This window comes from Caretta caretta, chromosome 1, assembly GCF_965140235.1.
Source record: "Caretta caretta isolate rCarCar2 chromosome 1, rCarCar1.hap1, whole genome shotgun sequence".
Taxonomy (NCBI): Eukaryota; Metazoa; Chordata; order Testudines; family Cheloniidae; genus Caretta; species Caretta caretta.
This window is the reverse complement of record NC_134206.1, coordinates 288,243,113-288,246,525: the sequence shown is the minus strand read 5'-3', so window position 1 is coordinate 288,246,525 and position 3,413 is coordinate 288,243,113.

Here is a 3,413-nt window from a genome sequence, read left to right as displayed (position 1 = left end):
TGTCTTGGCAGGTTGTTTCTAGAAAAGTAAAAACAAGCAGGAAATTGACTGTTTTAGAGTGTATCTTAACTTTAATAGTCCCATATATAGCTATAGTTAGCCATGTCTTTGCGACCTGCAGATGGGATTACTGCAATGCTATCTATGTGGGGTTACTCTTGAAGACCACCCAGAAGCTCCAGCTGGGGCAGATGTGCCTTCCTGCCTACCTGCTTGGCAGCGTCCGCTACCTGGAGCATACAACACCTATTCTTCAAAGATTCTACCAGCGTCCCACTTGCTCTGAGCCTTGGTTCAAGTGACTGACTAGGACTGCATGACATTTTTCAAAATTTGCAATTTTGTTGAATTTTTTGTTCAAAATTTCAACAGAAAAAAAACAGAAGAACAAAATCATGCATTTCCCTGCCCATTTTCAGCCAGCTCTGGTATGATCTATACATCCCAATGTGATCTAGGGACTGCCTCTCCCATTTTATGTCTCTTCTGTTTTTTTCTGTTGAAATTTTGAACAAAAAATTGAACAAAATTGCAAATTTTGAAAAACCTCAACCTCCCTGGTCACTCAACTACAGACCTAAAAGTGGCAATTCTTCAACAAAAAAACTTCAAAAACAGACTCCAACAAGAAACTGCAGAACTGGAATTAATTTGCAAACTGGACACCACTAAATTAGGCTTGAATAAAGACTGGGAGTGGATGGGTCATTACACAAAGTAAAAAGTATTTCCCCATGCTATTTTTCCCCCTACTGTTACTCACACCTTCTTGTCAACTGTTGGAAATGGGTCATCCTGATTATCACTACAAAAGTTTTTTTTCTCCTGCTGATAATAGCCCACCTTAATTGATTAGTTTCCTTAGAGTTGGTATGGCAACACCCATTTTTTCATGTTCTCTGTATACATATATCTTCCTACTGTATTTTCCACTGCATGCATCTGATGAAGTGGGGTTTAGCCCACAAAATCTTATGCCCAAATAAATTTGTTAGTCTCTAAGGTGCCACAAGTACTCCTTGTTCTTTTTCCTGATATTTGAGTGGCTGGTGGTAGGACATTCTCGTTAGTGGGTCCTCATGCCTTCTTCTACTCCAACAGTGCAGTGCCCAAGCTAGGTTATAGTCCAAGACCTAGCTGTTTTCTCAGGTCTGCACCAGAGCACACTGTAGGTTTCCCAACCCTCCAGGATTGTGCTGGAGTCTCCAGGAATTAAAGATTAATCTTTAATTAAAGATTATGTCATGTGATAAAACCTCCAGGAATATGTCCTGCCAAAATTGGCAACCCTAGCAGGCTGAGTGGAGGACTAGGAATTTAGCTGATGTAAGTAAAGTCAGGATGAACTCCACCCTGACATCTGGTGGTGAGTTGTGGCAAAGAACTTCAGGGGCTGATCTCATTTGCATAGGTACACCCACCTCGCCTAGCATGAGCCCATAGCTGCCCAAATGGTCACTTTGGCTGCTGTGGGATCCCCAGTTTCTCTGTTATTGGGGAGGAAGAATAAATTGTTATTATCCTGATTATGTGAATCAAGGACAGTGGAACTGTACTTGGCCTTTTGTTATGATGGAGGGACTCACCCTTGACTAAGTAGTACTTGCTAGGTAAGGGACATAGAATATCAGGGATGGAAGGGACCTCTGGAGGTCATCTAGTAGAACCCCCTGCTCAAAGCAGGACCAATCCCCAATTTTTGCCCCAGATCCCTAAATGGCCCCCTCAAGGATTGAACTCACAACCCTGGGTTTAGCAGGCCAATGCTCAAACCACTGAGCTATTCCTCCCCCCATGGATTCCAAAACTCAGTGAATTGAGAGAGGCTGGGGACCGGTATTACTACCTGGTGGTATGGGCCCCTGGTGAGGGCTCTACATGCCAATTGCACCTCCTTCTTCCTCCACTGTGGAATGTCAGAGCTAATTTTGATTCTATTAGGAGTTTAGTTACAGGCTGCTGAGCTGAATTCACTTTGAGCCAATGGTGCACCAGCACTGAGGCTCCCCTACTACAAGCTGAAATCATGAAAGAGCTAAAATTACTAAGCGCTGAAATCACAGAGTGTTGTGTTAAGTAGTGGGGGAGCCTGAAGATATATTGTGGAGCAGTTTGTGGGACGGCTGGAGCAGCTCATGGGACAGCTGGCAGAGCGGAGTGGCTGGTGAAGCGGAACAGTTTGCAGGACGGCTGGAGCAGCTCATGTGTGGGGGCTGGCAGAGCAGAGCGATTCGTGGGACAGCTGGTAGAGCGGAACAGGGGCCCATGGAGAGGTGGGGCAATGCTTTGGACCACATAAGGTGCCCCTTAACCCTGCCATTTCCATCCAGGTTGGGAGGTAAAACTCTGCAGCTAAACTCTCGAACTCTGGGGCTGCACTGACCAGAGACAGAGACTTTTGGGTTGTTGGACTTTTGGGTCCTTGAGTGACTTTTGGGTTGCTGGACTCAAGAACCAAAGGGAAAGGACATGGCCCAATTTGCTTGGGATGGGTTTTGCTCATGGGTTGTGGTATGAATCCTTTTGGTGGTGTTTCCCTAACATAATACTGCATTATTTCTCTCTAAAAAAGAAAAGGAGTACTTGTGGCACCTTAGAGACTAAGAAATTTATTTGAGCATAAGCTTTCGTGAGCTACAGCTCACTTCATCGGATGCATTCAGTGGAAAAAAAAAAGGCTTTTGCTACATTCTGACTCTGTGCTTGCGAGAGGGGAAGTATTGCTTCTTAGAGGTGCCCAGTGGGGGGTGGTATATATTTGTCCCAGGTCACTGGGTAGGGGCTTGATCCGGTTTTGCATTGTGTTATTAGAATGGAACCCCTAGATACTGAACCCAGCCCTTGTTGCTGCCAACTCTGACGGGCAGAAGGGTTACACTTATATTTGGTGGTGGTAAGAATGTTTTCTTATTGACTTTGTCAAAGTGTTGTATAGCTCTTTTTGTTGTTTATGCACCTATGGATATTGGTGACAAGTACAGATATGGAGAGGAAAACTTTGCACAGCATTTTAGGAAGGAAGTGGATAAGACCCAGTAGCAGTTAATGATTGTATAAAGTCATTTGCATTGCTCTAGCATAAATGTCACTCTTGCATGTTTTTCTTTATGCCACTGTAGACTATTTACTTTAATTTAAAAGAGAAACTATCAAACCATGAGTGCTGCCTTATAGTGGACAACTTGGCTAGGCCTCTGATGCTGAGCATAAAAATAAGTCATGAAAATTTAGCTTTAAAATTGCTAATTTCTTCTTTTATTCATAGAGGGAGTAAACAAGGGGAAAGGACACCCATAAGAATTCCATTTCTGACCGATGGTCTCTCCTGAAAGTTCTGATTTGTGTGGAGAATGGCCTGGCAGTTTGTAAAATCCGGGAATATATGGTTATTATTCCTTGGCTTCTAAATGATA